Genomic DNA, 21,049 nt, shown 5'->3' with positions numbered 1-21,049 from the left:
ACTCTGTAACAGATTGAATAAATAGCAAGGAAGTGCTCATAAAATAGTTGGGACTTTTCAAAAGGACACAGAAGCCAGTCTTCTGTGGGATGAATGAGGGACAGTTGGAGTATCAAAATAAATATTATCATAATAAATTATCAACAGGGCAAATAATAAACTGGAAGGAATTCTTGTACAGCAAAAGTAAATTGGGGCCATATAGATAAGTTGGAATGTATGGTCACCGAAATAATGAGTGATGGAAAAAATACTGCTGGAAAAAGTTGGAGAGCAGGTGGATAGAAGAACTTGTCCTTTTCAGGCCAAAATAAGAAGACTGATATATTTTTTTTCAGCGTACACTGGAAAGCAATTCAAACATTTTAAGCAGTTGTTGCCTATTTTTTCTTCTTTTTTCAACTTTGCCCCAGTTGCTGTATGAAAAACACAGTGAAATAATTTGGTCAGATGAAAGTAAAGACTCCAAGAGGCAATGACAACAGCCAAGGCAAGAAAAGAAAATATTTCCTAAAGGTTGAAGAGAAGGGAAAATACAGGGAAGTGTCATTCTTCCTGTCTTTACCTATAATCTGCATGTTCATTGTCCAACATAATCCTAAACAAGGATTCTTGCTGACAAAAGTCTTGCTCTAATGGCGGGTTGCCAAGCTGTGATGCCACCTCAATCCCAGAAAATTAGGGAAGAGATTTAAAAAATGCAAGGTCTTCAGTCATTCCATTTTGTTTCTTGAATTTTATATTCATGCCGAGATGATAAATTCACTGAATATATATAATAGGAAATGAAACATTATGCAATACCAGCATTTCTTTTCATTCCTGAAGGAAATATAATATTAAAAATAAGTTGTATCATCCAAATCTTTCTGCAAAGTAGAATTATATTTTAGAAGGTTAGATATTTATCAGGCTGCATTTTGTATTTTAGCATCAACAGCCATTAAAGGAAGAAAAATTGAATGTCTTGAATGGGAGAAAATGCATATCCTCCAAATCGTTTTGACTCTCCACTGGAGCCTTCAATGTTCATATTCATAACAATAGTATAAATGTGAAATAATATAGCTTAGTACGAGGGTAAAAAACTGATTCCTTCAGCTGTACTGATGATGATGCATGCTATCTTTCTTATTTATAGAAAATAATATGAACATGGCGTTATGAGTCACCTTCACACTTCTGTGCTATTCTTTCTTCCTTACATCAGCCCACATCAATAGGATATTGCTTGCAAAATAACATGCCAGTACAATTTCCAGTTATTTCTGTATCAAACCTCTCTTACTTATGGGAAGAGAGCAATCAGGTAGAATGAGTATGCATGTACTCAAATGGGGCTGAGTTCTGCAACTTATTTAGTCTCACTAATCCAGTAATAAATGAAAAATCACTCATTCTTTATGCCCCATTTGAGCTAACCCCAGTGATACAGCACACATTTTTATTCCTACAGAGTATTTCTGTCTCATTTACCCAGTGAAATCTAATCTATAAATTCCACCAAATAGATAGCATATAAATTGTACATTCCATAATATTTTACATACTTATCATTATATTGCAATACTATTAAAGTCTGACAAATGCCCATGTGCTGAGGCAGAGAGAAGTCACATCCTTTAAAACTTGTATTAACTTTACTAGCATTTTTCAAAGTACCATGTCCCTGATACCAAAAATAGTGGGGTTGGTGTTTTGAGTCTCTGGGAATAAGTTCTCAATCTGTCCATGTTAGAGTGCAGCAAGTTATTAATACGGTGTAGACTGAAATTAGAACATGCTATTGGTCATTGCCCAAGACAACAAGAAAACCCAATCAATTTTCAAGTAGAAAATTTGGGAAGAATTATATTGAACTGTCCTGGATTTTTTCCATAAACAAAAATAAACACATATTGTGTCTGAGTCATTAAACATTTTGTATTTACTCTTTCAGCGTTAACCCAAGTAACTTATACAGTGTAGAATCATGACAGTGAGAAAGCTACTAATACTTTTGCTATCCTATTGAGTCCTGAGAAATCAATTTGAAATTCATTCCCTGGGAGTGCTAAGGCTTAAAACAGCTAGCAGACATGGACCTCTAAGATGTGACTGTAGTGTGATATTCATGGCTTTATAATATTCTGGGGTCTGAAGTGTAACTACTTTCCTAGATAACTGTATGGAGATAAAGTTTTAGGGGCATCCAAAGCTCTTCCTTTGCATTTTTCTTTACTCTGTCCCTAAATCTTGTAAGAAATTCTACAGTGTGTTGGGTTTAAGGACATACTATCTGCCACCGCTAGTGCATAGTGTTTTTCTTTCTGACTGATTTTTAGGAGAAATTTTCGAGGTCGTGGTCCCTTTGGTGCACTTCCTTTCCTGCTCTCTCTGTGTTTCCTCAAGCCAGGGCAATCAGAGCAAGAGCCACTTCATGAGCTCATTCTATTCCATTTGCTTTTTCTGCCCAGCTTTTTCTCTTTCTATGTAGACATTGGACAAAAGCATTCTAAACTTCACAGAGACTACAGAAAGAAAAATATATTATTTTCCATTTATGTGGGAGAAAACTGAAGAGGGGAGAACTCACAAACTGAGTACTATAATGAATTAAATAATCAAAACATAAGCACACAACATTTATTTAAATATTAGGCTGGTTTAATGTTCTATAAGCAATAATTATAATTTATCACATTAATAGGTCAATGGAGAAGCATGTGATGGCTTGTTATTTTATGAACTTGCATGATAATGATCATTTGTGGAGCAATTAGTCACCTAATAGTGACATAGAACTCCCTGCTGATCCTGCATAGATTTCTGTGTTTGGAAATATTTCCTAATGCCATTAGTGAACAAAGCAGTCTAGGGACCTTCAGGATTTGAGAGCACAGGAATCAACAGGAATAGAGCCAGGAGTGAGGACAGTAGTCAAATCAAGGTAATAGGGCACAGCATTTGGGCAGTCAGCATCCTGAAAAGCAGGGTCAGGGTATGGGGAATGGGGTTGTGAAATAAATATCTCCTATTTTAAAGAGATTGAGACAATTAGAAACACCCAATCAGGGATTTAGGTATAGAGAACAATTAGACACAAAATAGCCAGAAAGAATAAATGATGTAACTTTAATTTAAAAATAAAGCAACTGCCCTGAAAAAGAAGGAAATGGTCAATATAATATCATGGATTGTTTGATATTGAGCCACTTAATGACTGGTCTATGGCTCCTTGAATCTCATCCTGATACTCCCATAAATAAGACGAATTAGGGGGCAAAGTGGCCCAATTGCTGTAGTTGGAGGATTTAATATTAAGGATTAAAGAAAGGTGTCAGAGGAGAAACAGGCAAACCAAGGCAGTGGGGATAATGGAGAATGGGACTATACTTGCAATACAACAAAAAAGTGGAAGCTTGAAGACACTGTGGGCTTTGCACACATATAATGTTGAGTGTATTTCTCTCTGATTTTTGAAATACTTTATTCTAATGGAATGATATTAAATGTACTAAGGTCTGAAAGAATGAACCAAGCACAAGACATAGAACATAGTATTCAGTCGATATTAATTCTTCTTTCCTTACCGGGACCCAATAGAACACTTTCATGAGAAAGACAACAGTAGGCAATTCAAATTTGTTAATGTTTTCTTTATGCATGCTTCATGTAGTAGCCATTAATGCCGTTTGCCAACTATTTCCAGCTCTCCGCCTCACAGAACAAGGTAGGATTGCATTGCTCTGCTCCATTTGATTGGTGGGGTAATTTTGACCAATAGTATGTGAGAGGAAGTAAGTTATGTCATATTATTCCCCATGTCACAGTAACTGATCACATCTGAAAATATGACTAAACCATCACCTTGGGTTATTTAGTCCCAGATAGAGCCTCCGGGCCAACAGAAATGTAGCAAAACATGTCGCAAGTATGTAACAAAATCATATAGCAGGCAGTGTAGCAAAAGTGAGAAATAAATATTTGTGGTTTTCTGCAATGAGGAACGAGTTTTTCTTACTGTAGCATAATGTAGCCTAATGTAGTTGACACATACAAGCACTGAATTTCAGTGTATATTGGAATAAAAGGATTTAGCCCAGTGCCACAGCTCTATGGGCAAAGATCAAAAGATAAAAGACCTGTAGTATTGAAAGCAGACAAAAATGTCTCCCACTCAGCAGTATAATGTAAATTTACAAATGTGTAGAATACAAAGAGACAGAGACAGAAGAAAGGCATATTTTTAGAGCAGCAGCAAAAACAGCAGGAGGCATATTAAAGGCTAAGAGCTTATTCATTAGAAATAGGAGTTAGGTAAATGCAGAGACAGAGGAGCTGTGACTTATGATGTGATGGGATCTAGGGGGTGACTGAGTGTTGGGCCAGTTGGAAGCACAGAACTTAATGAAAGACCAGTAGCTGCTCCCTGCATGTATCTCTTACATGAATATTGGGTGTATCATGCCTACTAATTGTCTTGACATTGTGATATTTCTGCTGGGAAATTCAAGGCACGATTCCACCTTTTTGGGTAGGAACATATTCCTCTAATATGCAAGGGTATCTCTGATGCCAATAATTCAAGAAAGAGAAGAATTCTCAGATAGGAAATCAGAATTCTGAGATAGGAGATAGAGAAGTACAAATTACTAGTTTGTAAAACTAGTTTGTGACCAAATTGTAACTTTGCATTAAAATACTTTATGCCTTTTCAGGAATGCTCTCTTACATACAGATAAAACATGAGGAACAAAAATTGGTAACAGATAACTGAAACTGAGCCACTTCTTTCTCCTAATTACATTTTAGCATATTTATTTTAGTCATCCTCATATGTAATTTTCACAAAGTACTCCCTTTTTTCACCTTTATCTTGTTTTAAGAGCATTATTCTTAGACTTCAAGGTTTAAGCTTCAACCCTGGAAGTGCTCATACTTCCATGACCTTTGGTTTACATTCCAGCCACAATCTGAAACATTGGAGAGGTTGTAAGCCCTTAATAAGCTAACTGTGCAATGGCAGGTACAAGAACTTCTGAAGCTGAGAAGCTTCTTACTACTTCTTACTGTAAAATGGGATAGTGTAAAATGCCTTCTTTCTCAGATTTTATACGACCTGAATGAGACAGTGTCTTTATAGTTTCTGACACATAAGTGCAACATCAAAATATTTCTTATCTACTCCAATCCCCCTTTCACTCATGATCCCTCTAAATAATTGTCCATTCAGAACACCGTGGTTAGTAACATAGCATATTTCTCTTTGTGTTTGTAACAGATATGATTCAACTGCAGATACTAAAAGTGAAGAAAATGCCAGAAAACATATCACATTATGTTGTTTTTCCTTCTCCAGTATCCCATTCAGGGGGCTCCAATATAATATCTGATCCTAATCTTTTCCTGTAGATGTTTGGACAGTGTAAATTTAGACAGCGTGGGTTTGTATTTTAAATGAGAAACATGTGTGCTCAGCCTATTCTGACACCCTAACCAATTTCTCTAATAAAATCCATAAAGGATATCTTTATAATAAGGATCTGTTATAACATCTACTCTTTAAATATTTAGCTTAATGTATTTGTTAATGGGAATGCTTACGCACAGTTTGCCACAGTACTTCACAGTAGTGATATAAGTTACATTTTCCTTCTACATTTCAGTGAACATATGCTCTAAAGTAAAGAAATAATAAACTAATATATAAAAGATACTTACTGACCACATATCACCAGGAACACACGTGTAGAAAAATGAGATGAGGTTTATCATGCTTGCTGCAGCCAATGGGACCATATTCTAGGAAATCCGAGGAGTCCTTCAGAAATAGGAGTTGGGAGGAACTCCTTATAGGATTGGAGCTTGTGCTTTGCTCTCAGGATGGTTCAAGAGATCAGCGTCCTATTCTGGATATGATGTCATTAACAGGGATAGTCGAGTCATTGGATATCATATACAAGTATATGATATATTTCTAGGAGATGAGAGGTTTAAAGCTGGACTGCAGCTAACATTGGTAAAAATAAAATAAAATAAAATAAGCAGCATTCAGTCATGTCTGTAACAAAAAGGAGATGTCTAGTTCCTTTTGTGTTTGCAGAGTGCTCTTGTCTCTATCTTATTCTAGATAAGGTCACTGAGTGGCTTTATTTGAGGTTTTTTAAGATTCTATAAGTGTTGTGTACGTTCAGCATTATGGGCTAGTAGTCACTGTTTTATTTTCTTATTATCCAATTTATACCTGAGTTATTACTGTCTCCAAACTTTTGCCATAAGTAAATACTGGGAGCCCTGAAAGGCTAGTGGCTCACAGAAAGAGTGATGAAGATGAAAATGGTAATACAAAATAAGTTAAAACAGTAAGTTAAACAATAAGTTAAAACAATAAGTTAAACAATACAAAATAAGTTAAAACAATTTGAATACCAAACTTGGTCCTCTTAGGAGAACAGCTGAGATAGGGTGAAGCAGAGTTTACATCTCTCTCCTGGGTTTCTCACAAAATAAGCTCACATGTATTTTCAAAAATTTATTTTACTTTTAATTGACAAATAATAATTGCATATATGTGTGGGTTATAATATGATGTTTCAATACATATTTACATGTCGAAATGCTTAAATCAAGCAAATTATCATATCCATAACCTGAAATATTATTTTTTATAGTGAGAACATTTAAGATCTACTTTTAGTAATTTTGAAATATGCAAAACATTGCTATCAATTATAGTCGCCATTCTCTGCAACAGATCACTAAAGTTCATTACTTCTGTCTAACTAAAACTTTGTACCCTTTAATTGACATCTCCTCTTTCCTCATCCTTCTCCTGTCTCCCAGCCCTTGATAACCACCATTCGACTCTCCATTTCTATGAGTTCAACTTTTCTAGATTCCTCATATAAGTGAGATCATGCAGTACTTGTCTTTCCAGACACACATGTATTTTTAAAATTCAGGCACTGAATTTTGTTTAAAATGTTTTCAATTCATTAAAGCAAATATTTAGAAAGTGTAGAAAATTTGTAATTAAACTTTCTAATGATAATAATCTTCAGTGAGGAGAGAGAATGTGTCAACCACCAACAGCATTAATTCTCTAGGGTCGTACATTTCTATACAAGTCAATTAAGCACAGAATAGAATGGTGGTTGCCAGGGGTTGGGAGGATGAGAAAATAGGGAGGTATTAGTCAAAGGGTACAAAGTTTAGATAATACAAGATGAATAGGTCTTAGAGATCTACTGTACAGCATAGTACCTACCATTAAAAATACTGTATTGTATACTTAAAAATTTGCTAGTTGAGTACATTTTATGTTGTGTTTGTATCACCATAATAATAACAACAAATAAGAGGGCAGGAGGAAACTTTTGAAAGTGATGGACAGGTTTATGGCATAGATTGTGGTGATGGTTTCATGGATATATACTTATTTCTGAACTCAAAGTGTATACATTAAATTTGTGCAGCTTTTTGTATTTTAATTTACCTCAATGAAGTGCTTTAAACAAAAAACCTCCAGTATCTTGTAAATGAAATACATATTCTCTATTAATGGATCTTACTGGTAGCAAACCAAATACATAAAAGCAATTACTGTCTCATCTAGGTTAAGAGAGGAAATGATGCTCCATGCCAGGTGTCTGTAAAGGTCTTACCGCTTCAGTTGAAGTCGAAATCACCATGAAAATCTATCTTGAAATAACATCAAACATGGAGAGCAATCAATAAATATGAACACTTATTAAATGATCTTCTTTTGGAGAAAAGTTTACTCCCTTTTGAAGCACTGTCCCGATTTAAACTAATGTTTTAAAGAAAAAAAATAATAATTTTTAAAAATCCTGGTTGATAATCGAAGGCTAAAATTGTAAGGTTGACAAATAAGAATCTTGGAAACATCGCCACCCAGTAAGGCAATTTCTCAATCTGTTTAGAAATATTAGATATATAAGAAGGAGGTGCCTATTGAAGCACTGTCTTGACTTCAACTAATGCTTTATTTATTTATTATTAATTTTTTTTTTTGAGATCGAGTCTCACTCTATTGCCTAGGCTAGAGTGCAGTGGCTCCATCCCGGCTCACCGCAACCTGCATCTCCCAGGTTCAAGCGATTCTCCTGCCTCAGCCTCTGGAGTAGCTGGGATTACAGGCTCCTGCCACCATGCCCAGCTAATTTTTGTAATATTAGAAGAGATGGGGTTTCAACATGTTGGCTAGGCTGGTCTCGAACTCCTGACCTCAAGTGATCCACCCACCTTGGCCTCCCAAAGCACTGGGATTATAGGTGTGAGCCACCGCGCCCAGCCCTCAACTAATGTTTTAAAGAAAAAAAAAAAAAGGAGGAAGTTTCAGCTTATGTGACTCACTAAAAGTGAGAAAAAATTATGGTTTTATTAAGTTTATTCACACACACTGAACTATATATAAAGAAAAATATTGAAATGCCCTCGAAAATGTAAACAACATGTGAAAGTAACAGCTTAGTCATAGTTACAATTAGCAGGTCCAGTAATGCACAGGAAGCAGAATTGAGAGGTGCTAGTGCACAAATTCAGCAAAGAGTATAACCTTTTGGCATCAAACACCTTTAAAAATATTTTTTAGAGAAAGGAAGAAAGTGTGCCTAGGAGAGTAAGCACAGCTATGGGTTTGAGTAGGGGGACAGAAAGAGGAAAGTACTGAGTAGTATTCAAACAAAAGTCTTTTGAGGCAGTCAGATCTGAATTTTTCTCACTAGCTCCATCACCTTTGTAAGAAATACAACCTTCTTTAAATTCAGATTCCTCAACTGTCATGTGGCAATAATACATTTTTAGAATTAAAAAATTTTGTAGAATTAAATATGTTATATATAAGGTTGTGAGTCTAGTTACTGACATTTGCTTGTGTTCAATAAGGAACAATTATGATAATGTCAATATTCCTTTGTGAATTTGTAATTATGATTATAGCTTTATATTTACAAATCTTTGTAAATATATCTGTGTAAATATAGAAAAAAGAATATACTTTCTGAAACTTACTACCTCAAGAAAACTTCAATTAGTTTTAATAACCATCCTTAACCATCATTCCATATATCTCTTTGTGCATATACATCATATATTACACACCTATAAGTGAGATCACATAATACATAATTTCTTTTTTATCAAGGACACTATTAAAAACAATTATCTTTCTTTCACTTTTTTTTTGTGCTTTCTCTTTCTTCTTTCTTCCTGCTACTCCCCACAAGAGGGTAACCAATATTAACAGCCCGGTGTTTATAATTTCAAATTATTCTCAATGCTCATGTAATTATGTACATGGGTGTACACACATACTCTAACATATAAGGGATTTATTTTATATATGCAACTCTGCACATTGTCTTTTCATTAACCAACAAATGTAACTCTATCCAAAACAATTGGGATAGCTTCCATTTATTATTTTTATTGGTCACATAATGTTCAGGGTGTCTGTACTATGATTTATTAAAATAGTCATTAGTTCTGTTTTCATTTTATAAATAGTGCTGAAATAAACATCTCTGTACCAAGGGTCATTAAAGACCTTTTAATTTTACTAGTTTTCCTTCAAACTCTAGGTTTGGGTTTATTAATTAAACATTTTTAATCTACACTATTACTTGTATTTTCTGCATTATGATTCTTTAATTTAAAAATTCCATATTGTTCACTAATAGTCACTGTATCATTATGCATTATTTAGATTTATGTGTGCATGGCTGTATATATTACATATCACATATTATATATCATGTATTATATATGTATAGAGTCAAAAATCAGTGAAAAAAATTAAGATTTACTCTTATTTCCTCTTCTATTTATCTTTTTCTATCTTACATTTTCTGTTTGATTCAATAAGTATTTGGTTAGATGATAATTTTCATAAAATGTGTATGCTATATTCTCTGAATTTTTAAAAATATTTTGACAGGTGAGCTATTTGAGTTCAGAATTTAAAAATTGTATCTTTTATCTCATTAGCTTACAGATTGCTCCTCTAATTTCAAGTATCTAATGCTTGATTCTTTTCCTTTGTATAAACCTTTCCATTTTTCACCCTCTTCCAGATTTTGTAAGGTTCTTCTCTTTATCTTTGGAGTACAGAGATTTTATCAGAATATGCTTAAGGATCATTTCTTTTCAAGCCTAAATAGAATTAAATGAATATATTCAATATTCATTTAAGTTTTTTTTTAACCTTAGGGGAATATTCTGTTATTAATTGTTTAGTCTTCCCCTCTTCTCTGATATCCCTGCTCTCTCATTCTGGAACTCTTTACATTTGTATCTTGGATCTTCAGATCCAATATCTAGTGCTGCTATTTTTTTTCTCCTGAAATTACCTTCTGTTTTTCTATATCTGTATTTTGAAATATAGTTTATCTTGACTTTTCAGTTTACTAATTCATTTACCGATATTGGTTAAAAATTATTTGCTGCATTGTTAAGTTTAAAGACCTTTTTCTGGTTTAAAGACCTTGTTTTGGTTTCAGAATTATATGCTGCAAATAAATGTTCTTTAAACTATTAATCTATGCCTACTTGCCTACCTCCTGTCTTGGTTGTCCTACTTTATTTTTCTCTCTCCCTAGTTTCAGAATCTCTTATTGGTTTTGTTATTTGTCTTTTCTTTTCTCTTGGTTTCATCCTTGTGGGTAGCGTTTGATGTCTAGGGTACTTCAAGCAGGAACACTCTCTAGAATGGTGAAGAATTAGTAGTCGCTGGCTATCTGGTCTGTCGATAAATACCCTAGGTCACGAAGTGTCAGTTCCCCATAGAAGCATCACAAGGAAGCCTCTCTGCTGCCTATTTATTCAGTTACAAAGACCAATGTTCTCTAAATTCAGGAGCAATGAGAATTCAGATCAACTCATCTGCAATCCTGAGATGCTTTTCAGCATTCATGCAGACCAGTAGGTCTGCCAGAAACAATCCCAGCAGCCAGCATCACCATTCTACTTGGACATCCATGGACACTGATGGCAAGTTCCCCCTAGGAATTGTGGTGTTCTAAGTCTCTTCCTAAAGCTTTCTGCAGTTGGTTACAGACTTTGGTCTCACCCAGATAGGAAAAGTCCATCGCCAGTTCTGTAGGATCAGATCCCAACAAAACAAGTGGCTGATTTTTCACCTTGTGGTGTCCACCTGCCTCTGAATCTAGCAAATCTTTCACACATAGGTGCTAGTTTGAAGTTGGATCAAAGTGGAAAGGGAGGGCTACAGAGACTGTCTACATCCTCCCTGAAAAGTCCTATAATCCTTTGCACTTTAATTGTTCACTTCCCTTCTCATAAAGCACTTATCACACTGAATTGCAAATACGTGATTACTTTTCTGATTACAAGGTAATCAGAGCTCCATCAGGGTAGGGGGCATGAACATCTAATTCACTGTTTTATCCATAGTGTATAACATAATGCCAGCACACACAGGGTGTTCAATAAATATTTGAGTCTACGTTTCTGAATAGGAAAATGATTATTTTTTCATCAGTTTAAAGAGACTAAAATGTGGCATATTCAGACAGAAACCTACAAAGTATACTCCAGGTTGGGGATACTTGTGGTTATTATCATTAAGATTTTTCATAGACATTCTCCTTTTCCTCTTTTCATTTTTCCTGGATCATTTCTTTTTAGCAGTAAAGAGCCTTATTTCAATGATACAGATGTACTATGGAGCTAAATACAACAGTTTTGTTAAGGGGATTGAAACATTTTGACAACTTGATACTTTGGAAAAGCCTATTCTTTTCAGATAATGCTCTGATGTGAGACAGGTGGATGTGCCAAATTTAACAAAAGTATAATAGACACATCACTCACACAAGCTGGGATGGTATTTGAAACTTCTCCCAGAGTGCATATTGCTCTGTATCTTCCAACAATCTCATAGACTGAAATTGAACTTTTAGTTCTGACCTTCAAAGTTCTATTCTACTTGGCTGCTGATCCCAACAAATCTTTTACCCCTTCAAATTCAGTGACAGTTTCTTTGACTCTAATAAAAAATATGTCTTTGGAAAACAACAGTGAGTCCAATTACTATCTCGTTTTCACTACCAGTTATTTTGAAGTTTTATACTCCTACTCCTCCTCCTCTTGTCAACTATGACATATTTAATACCTATTATATGGAGGTACTATATTATGTATGTGAAATTTTAGACTATTTAATCCTTAAAATAACAGCTCTTTGAACAAATATGCTTATCAAATTTTACATATGGTCATTAGAGTAAACTAAAATGTAAAAGTTTTTAAAGCAGTAGATGAAAGAGCTAGGTTTAAAATCCCAAAGGCTATGATAGTCCTATCATTCTGATTTGCAAAGATTGTTGAAAAAGTAAAAACATGTTCAGGACGGGAAGAGTGAAAATCCATACTGGACTAAAAACGAAAAGTCTTGCAGTTAAGACCAGGAAGATAGACACATACAAAGCCAGGTGTGTAGTTCACTATAATCATTGCTGCTCCCAAAGTCACACCGAAAGTGTGCAACGTTGTAGCATCCATCTCTTTAAGTGATTTCTTATCAATGATGCTTCCAGATTTGCTCTGCTATTCCCATCTATTGCTGGGGATGTCCACTCGCTAAGGTGTAATTCTTTCACGACAGCATCAAATCCCTAGTTAATCTCCCCTTCTCCTAATCCCACCCTAGAAACAGTATCCAATCCAGAAATGATCCCCTCATAATCCTTCAGCAGGAACCTAACCTTTATGAAGGATGCTTCCATCCTCTGGAAGAATATTCCTCTAGCATATCCTCCCTTGTTGCACTGAGTGAACAAATCTGATTATTTTTTCTAACTACAGTCTTGTTCCTGGTGGTCTTTGGCTGATTAAACTTGTAATTTAAATGCTAGTGTCAGGTATGTGCAGGGTTATTCATTGGAGTAGTAGGAAATTATGCCTATAATTTGACTGCATATTCATTGCCAAAAGTACATGGCAAGGTGAATTGATTTTTATGATATTGCTCAAACATTTGTGTTGATAATATGGATGTTTTAAATTATTTTGTGGCAATGTGGGTCGTTTAGGGGTTAAAAACCAATGTTTGTTAGTTGTTGAATTAGGTTAGCTCTGACTTTCCAGTCTGTCACATACTTTGTTAGGGACTGGTGATATGAAGCTCAAAATTTACAAAAGAGTTTAATAAGTTATTTGATGGAGTTGTACATAGAGTGTTCTGAAAGCTTGCAGAGAGAGAATAATCAAAGTAGGAACCGGAAAGAAAATCAGAGAGGGCAATGAGGCAGGATTCCTGGGGAAGATGTCTCTTGAGTAGAGATTCAAAGGGCGAATAGAATTTAGGTAAATGGAAGAGTGGGAGATTAGAGGAACAAATTTCCCTGTAGACATAATAGCATCTATAAAGGCATGGAAGGGTGAAATGAGAATTTCTCTTAAAGGGAGTGAAGGGAGATTATACAAGTGAGGTAAACAAAGCTTTTAGCTTGCTGGGTTTTGTGTGCAAAGATAAGGGGTTGGGACAGTATAATGAAAACAATTTGGGACTATTCTAAATATTGTCAACTACTCTCCCATTACGTCTGTTCCAATGTATACTCTACCCACAATGTAGAGATGGCCCCTGACGTATGATAGTTCAAGTTATGATTGTTTTTGACTTTTTGATGGCATGAAAGTGACATACATTCAGTATGCTTCTCGACTTAACAATGGGGTTATGTCTAACTAAACCCATCATAAATCCAGGAGCATTTGTATATGAATGTCTCTTTTATACAGACTTATAGACTATAATATCAAATTTTGGATTTTTGCCAATTCGTTCAGATGAAAAATGGTACGTCAGTGTAATTTTCATATGTGCTTGTCAATTGTCTTTTGACTGTGCCTACGCTATTTGTATCCAATATATTTTTGAAAATTATTTTTGCTTCAATTATCAGTCTTTCCTTTAGCACGTGCAGATTCATGGTCGCAATGAGGAAGGCCTTATCAATTTCAAGGTCATACGGACATTCTCCAGTGTTTTATTCTAGCACTGTATGGTTTCATTTTTTATATTTAGGCCTTTGATACATTTGAAAATCATCCTTTTATCTCACAGTATGCAATACAGACATTTATTAATTTATAACATCCAACTAATTGAATAATCAAAGTGTTTTTTTTCATGATCAAAGATTCAAACTTCATCACATATTAAATGAATTGTCTGGGCCAGTACCACACAATTATAATTGCTTAGACTTAATTTATTTATTTGTTTGTTTTTGAGACAGTGTCTGGTTCTGTCACCCAGGGTGGAGTTCAGTGGCATGATCTTGGCTCACTGCAATCTCCGCCTACCAGGCTCAAGTGATCCTCTCACCTCAGCCTCCTGAGTAGCTGAGATTACAAGAGTGTGCTATCACATCCAGCTAATTTTTGTATTTTTTTGTAGAGATGGGGTTTTGCTATGTTGCCCAGGTTGGTCTTGAACTCAAAGTTATCTTCCCCTCTCAGCCTCCCAAAGTGAGACTTGTTTTATTTTCATTTATTTTCTCATTGTTTTTATTTTATATATTTCCTTGGTTATTTTCAAATTGATGTTAACTAACTTAAGGATCAAGTTTTTAACAAAAACTTCGATTATAGTAAAGTGTATAATTACCTAGTGAAAAATAGATGCCTTTTTATGTAGATCTTTCTTACCTAAGAAAACAGACTTTCTTTTGCTCAGGGCGTTTGCCCTTCACCTGAATTTTATAGTTTTCTTCATATAAGTCTTACCTTATATTTCAATTTAATTTTAACTTTTGTTGCCATTATAATTGGGGACTATTCTTCTATTAGATATCCCACCTGCTTATTGCTGTAGATAGAAAATCTACTGGAATCTGCATGTAATTATATTATGCAGCTATATTACTGAATTCACATATTTTTGTAGTGTTTTTAGTTGATTTTCGTAGGCAATCTAAATATAAAATTATACTATCTGCGTGTGGCAATAATTTCACATTAGGAGTTATTAAATAAATTCATGAAAGACAGAAGTGGTAGAGATCTAAAGATGTTAGATATAGAGAAAAGAGACAAAGAAGGCTCTGGCTGCATTTAACTGGGTAGCTGGAGATTACATAAGTAAGACAAACAAAGGTCAGGCTTGTAGGGGAAGAAAAAGATTGAAAAATGATGGAGTTGATTGTGGATATATTTTGTTTGAAGTATCCATGGAGTATCCAATAGGCAACTGATTTTTTAGTCTGGTCTTGGCTGCAAAAAGAAAAGGTAAAAACAAAGTCTTGGGGACCAATAGCATTGTAGGAAATGGTAAAATAATAGGATACTGTGGCAGACAGTTTTTAAGGTGAATTCCGTGGTCCTTGCCTCCCGGTATTCATGTCCTTGGGTACTACTCTCCCCTTGAGTATGGGCAAGACCTGTGACTTGCTTCCAGCTAAAGGTGACTGGATGCATATAATTACATTACATAAGATTGTTACATTACATAAAATTGTAATTCCTCATCTTGCTAAGAGACTCTGCCTAGATTTGAAAAAGTTTTCAGATTGGGAGAATTTCTGGCCTACATAGCCAAAAATTGAGGGCAGTCTCCAGCCAGCAAAAAAAAAAAAAAACAAAAAAACAAAAAAACAAACAAAATGAGAACATGAGTTTCACATGCTGTAGAAAACTGAATTCTGCCCATAACCATGTGAGCTTGGAAGCAAATCCTCCAGTGAAGCCTCAGATGAGACGACAGATCTGGCCAACATTTTGATTACAGCATTTTGAGACCATAAAGTAGAAGGCACAGCTAAGCTGTGCTCAGACTCCTGACCCACAGAAACTCTGAGATAATAATTGTGTGCTGCTTTAAGTTGCTAAGTGTGTGGTAATATTATTATGTAGCAAGGGATAACTAATACTGCAACAATAAAAGAGAATGATAAAGAGTTTGTATGAGGTAGAGTGAAAACAAGTGTGGTGTTCCAAATGTCAAAGGAGGAGAGGATATCAAGATGAAAAAAATAGTGAACTGTGGTAAAAATCACACAGTTCATCCAAGTAAGATAAGCCTATGTGGCATCAATAGGGAACAATAATTATTAATAAAAAATGAACATTAGTAAGGAACAGTATTGTTAATGTGGTTTGGAAAAAAAGCCAGAAGAGAATATGTTGAAAGTCAGAAAGTACAAATGGGTATAAAGACCAAGTCAAATTATTATTTTTATAGTGTTTTTTCAACCCTTGGCTTTTCTTACAGCTAAGATTGCAAGTGATTAATTTTAAGCCAGTTGCATTCAAATAATACTGTTCCAGCAAATTTTAAGTAAATATTTAAAACCATGACAAATGTTATATTTTATTATATTCAGATATTATGCAATATTAAATCATTATTATTGTGAGATAAATGAAATAGTAATTATTACAGTACATTATTACTGTAATATTTATTACAGCAAATATTACCAAAATGCTAAGATAGTTAAAACGCAATTTCTAGCTGTGTTTATACATCTAAACAACTGGATAAAAGTGAACAAATCACAATCCCTGATCATGTGGCATCGTGTAAGAAGAGAGATAATGGTCATTTTATTGAATTAAATCACTGATATTGACCACATCAATTAATTGAGGGTTGCATTATGGGAAAAAAAATGGTCTGTGCTAGTAGGCCCAGCAGGCTCAGCATGAATAAAAATGCCAGATGATTATCTAAGTAATCAGTTACTTCATAAATATCAATAATATGATTCTTTTTAAAATTATATTTTAAGTTCTGGTATACATGTGCAGAACATGCAGGTTTGTTACATAGGTATACATTTGCCATGGTGGTTTGCTGCACACATCAACCCGTCATCTACATTAGGTATTTCTCCTAATGCTATCCCTCCCCTAAACCCCACCCCCTGACAGGCCCCAGTGTGTGATGTTCCCTTCCCTGTGTCTATGTGTTCTCATTGTTCAGCTCCCACTTATGAGTGAGAACATGTGGTGTTTGGTTTTCTGTTCCTGTGTTAGTTTGCTGAGAATGATGGTTTCTAGCTTCATCCATGTCCCTGCAAAGGACATGAACTCATTCTTTTTTATGGCTGCATAGTATTCCATGGTGTACATATGCCACATTTTCTTTATCCAGTCGATTATTGATGGGCATTTGGGTTGGTTCCAAGTCTTTGCTATTGTGAATAGTGCCTCAATAAACACGTAAGTGCATGTGTCTTTATAGTAGAATGATTTATAATCCTTTGGGTAGATACCCAGTAATGGGATTGCTGGGTCAAATATCCAGAATCTACAAGGAACTTAAACAAATTTACAAGAAAAAAACAAACAACCCCATCAAAAAGTGGGCAAAGGATATGAACAGACACTTCTCAAAATAAGACATTTATGCGGCCAACAAACCTGAAAAAAAGCTCATCATCACCGGTCATCTGAGAAATGCAAATCAAAACCACAATGAGATACCACCTCATGTCACTTAGAATGGCGATCATTAAAAAGTCAGGAAACAACAAATGCTGGAAAGGATGTGGAGAAATAGGAACGCTTTCATATACTTCATTTTTTAAAATCTTACTTTGGAATTGGAAAAATGCAATTAGGTAATATATAGTGAGTGAGATATAGTCATAAAGTAACAAAATGTCCAGTGTATATTGGCCCAGAACTAATATTTGTAACTAAATGAAATATGTAATTTCATGAGGTAGTAACATGAATAATCAATTTTGAGGGAAATATAAACATTATTTGGAGGTTAAAAGGAGTTAATTATTTTGATTAAATGTGCATTGGATATTTGGAAGTCTGTATTTCACAATAACACACTTATGGTTTCAGAGGGCTGTCAGTTAACAATTGAAAATATCTGAATTTATTATAAACATTATTTGTTCTATTCATATCTTCAAAAGCAAGAAACACAAGAAAGAAAATGTCCTTGGAATTTCAATGGCTCTCTCTAAATATATTTGACTTCTTTCATCTAGAAAGCCATTCCTTTATACTAAAATTCATTGCAGACACAAAAAGATGTTAAGATTAAGGAATCCATAGAGATTGAGAGAAATAAGAATTTTCAAACAAGCATCTTCTAAAAAGTTGAATGACCTTTTGACATGGTATTTGCCAGCAATTTTTTCCCAGTAATATGGGAAGCTGAGAAATAGCAATAGCTTTGAAAACTTTCATCCTGCTTTTTAAAGCCTGCTCTGATGTTCAAGCAAATTAAATTTCTTTTTGGTGGTTTCTCTGCAGTCATTTTTCTTCATTGATAAAATATGTAAGACTTAAGCAGCGGACATTAAATAGCATCCATTTATACAGTGATGTCCCCATTATTCTATTTGGTTTGCTGACATGCATTAAGGGAAGGGGGCTTTTTATTTCCTGCACTAAACTTGACTGTTACTTTTGAATAGTTCTATCTGTCCTTCTATGGTGTCTTATCTGATGTTTCTTTTAGATGGTATGTTAAGCCATATTTGCATTTCATCCAACTATAACATCAGAGAATAAGGGGTTTCATTGGGAAAATATGTATCACATAAATGCTTTTAAGATCAGAACACTAGAGACATGCAAAGACAAGGGCAGAAACAACTAGAAAATATGAAGACAATTTCCTGCAGATTGAGTTGGAGTAAATGATTCAACTGTACTGGTTCCTCCACAATGCCTGGTATGTGAGCTTGATTATAAGGCTGCTAGTATGGAGGTCAATACATTTATGTGTCCAGTTTAAAGTCTAGAGTCTGGCTGAATGAAGGAACCTTGTTTGGATAGCCACACATAAGACTAGGATTAATTGGAGTTCAGTTTTGCAAGTATTTGTGCTTCACAGTAATACATTTAAGTGATGATTCCTCTCATAAGTTCCAAAGTTGTAGTCCAACGAGGCAGGCTAATCAGAATTGGTAGAAGTTATTCAGTTTCATACATGCTTATACTTCAAAGGCTATAAGCAATAGAGCTACTTGCTCTACAGTTTCTGAGGTACGTGGTTAAGATAAAAGGCTGCGTTTTAGGTAGATAGGCACCACTTGCTAAATTCCAGGCACCAGCTACAGTCCTTAGACCTCATGAATCATAAAGATTGAGACTTACTATCATTGATATTTCTTGAATGTTAAAATTGACTTCTTCTTAGTTAAGGTCATGCACTTCATAAAATGCTAACTAGGAATAACACCAGCTTCCCAAGTCATCAAAGCCTGGGCTCTAGGTTTTGATGATGTGGAGGTAAAGCCCACTTGGGAAACAGATACTTCTAAAGATTTTACAATATAAGAGGTACCTTGAGTCTGTGGGCCACCCCAATAACTTGCCGGAAGTTAAAAAGATTACTTTGAAATTGGAAGCTCTTCAAGCCTTTTATCTGTGTCCTTTTGATAGAAACAGCATAGATTAATAATCAAGGGGTGTACGGATGGTGTTTCCCATTTGGTCAGAATAAATGATATGCAAAATGTACCTAGGACTAGCTTGATTAATTAGGAGAAATACTACTTCTTAGTTCAGACTAGCAGTCTAATTTAACCCAAAACACTATAGAAGTTTGCCTGAAATGCCCTTCTTCACCTTATGTTTTCCTTCAAGCATACATACCTGAGCTCATTCATGAACACATGGACACACACACACACAGAGAACCAGACCTACATCCTAGAATTATTTTCAATTTAGCAGAGAATCTACCCTGCATAAATTTAGCTTAACTTCACAATTACTAAAAGGTTTGTGTCATATACAATTTGCTCAATGAACTGGAAAGAATGTTAGTATTTCAAATTTAAAATAACTGAATTTAGTGAATAATTTCAGTGAATTATGCCAGCTCTATGGCAGTAAGAAAAAAAAGGAAGAATTAAATATAGAAAATGAAAACCAGCTGACATACTTTAAAACTTCATGGGCTGTAAGATACAAGGAATAAAAATATATGCATTTCTATTACCAAGATTTTAATAAAACTGCAAAAAAATCTTACAAAGATCCTTAAGCAGTTGTGAAAGTACTTTTTATTTTTTGTCTTCTGATTAAAAATGAAAATAAAAATAAAACACTCTGTGTTGTTACAGAAAAGTTATCTTAATTTTTTTTTCCTGGCATTGGGCTGCTGCTTTCACAGGGAGTCAACATAGATACATATAAACAGGATGGAATGATCATTATATTATCAACATAACACATTACTCACTGTGTTCCCTGTGATTGGCTTACTTCTCTGTAGTCTACAATCTATGCTACATATTTTGGGCAGAAAGAACCATCAGAAGAATTAGTCACAGAAAATAAAACAGGACTAGTAAGTACTGTGGATATTTATATAAGGCCCAGGATATTGTCTGAAAATGAAAAAAAAAAAAAAACAGAAGGAAAGAGTGGAAGAACAATAGAATGAAGGAGAGAAATTCTCTTGTCTTGTTTTTATCCTGGTATTTCTGTACCACTGGAGAATGCTGCAGCTTAAATTTAAAAAAAAAAGCATGGAGAAGAGATACACAATTGACAGCTGTATTTACCACCATCTTAGTTTGGGTTCCTCCAGATGTGGACTCTTTGACAAGGATTTGGGTACAAGTGGTTTATTTGGGAGGTGATTTCAGAAAATATGGCAACAAAGTGGGAAAATGAAACCAAGAAGGTAGTAAGGAATCTAAAGGGTGTATTAGCGATCAGGTTAAATCCATGGGAGAATAAACCTTCGAATTTCTACTTTGAGGTGTCAGGGAGCTGGGATATAAACCCACCAACTCCCATCCCTGATTGGTTGAAGATTGTATCTGGATTATTCACTCTCCCTCATGGCATTTCTGGACTTTTACATCCAGAGAATAGGCAGAGGAATCCATAGACATGAATGGGAACTAAAGGTGACCTCAACAGCTTCTGCTATAACTATGTAATTTTCTTCTCAAATTTTTAAAAAGCTTTGCACTTTAGGGTTTATCTGTGACCTAGGACTGATTCCAAATTATGAATTTATTTCAAAATCACTATTATCAATCTTCATCAGGTAGAATGATTTCATTATAATCCAATAGAATGTGGTCTC

This window comes from Colobus angolensis, unplaced genomic scaffold (assembly GCF_000951035.1).
Source record: "Colobus angolensis palliatus isolate OR3802 unplaced genomic scaffold, Cang.pa_1.0 Scaffold518, whole genome shotgun sequence".
Lineage (NCBI taxonomy): Eukaryota > Metazoa > Chordata > Mammalia > Primates > Cercopithecidae > Colobus > Colobus angolensis.
This window is presented reverse-complemented; position numbering follows the sequence as displayed.